The 311-nt window shown below is 37.6% G+C and overlaps 1 protein-coding gene across 1 annotated transcript in view; it reads right to left on the bottom strand.

Moving 5' to 3' along the window:
* TRPM8 (transient receptor potential cation channel, subfamily M, member 8) overlaps positions 1-311 on the bottom strand; it is a 43146-nt gene that overhangs the window by 30248 nt on the left and 12587 nt on the right. The window lies entirely within an intron of this gene.

The raw sequence follows: 311 nt of genomic DNA, 5'->3' as shown, positions 1-311 counted from the left end.
TGCTACTCAAATAAACACAAGAAACAAACATTTTTGTGCTGGACTTGTTATGGAAGAACTGAGACAACTGAACTGTCCCAGCCAAAAGCTTTCCAGGATGTCAGCCTGAGGTAGAAATTTTGCACAGAAAATTTTAACTGAAACAAACTTCCTAAGCTTAAATGCAATTGCAAGCAAGGTCTTCCTATAGCAAGTGCTGGGCAAGCTTCAGTAAATAATAGGAACTGTCTACTTTATCATGTTGCTTGTGGAGTAATCCATCTTAAATATTAGAGCAATGTCCCTACTGTCACTCCTGGAAAAAAGTAAAA

The sequence above is a fragment of the Fulmarus glacialis genome, unplaced genomic scaffold (genome assembly GCF_000690835.1).
Source record: "Fulmarus glacialis isolate BGI_N327 unplaced genomic scaffold, ASM69083v1 scaffold1081, whole genome shotgun sequence".
NCBI classification, from domain to species: domain Eukaryota; kingdom Metazoa; phylum Chordata; class Aves; order Procellariiformes; family Procellariidae; genus Fulmarus; species Fulmarus glacialis.
The sequence above is the reverse complement of the archived record's forward strand: the minus strand, read 5'-3'. Positions and strand labels throughout refer to the sequence as shown.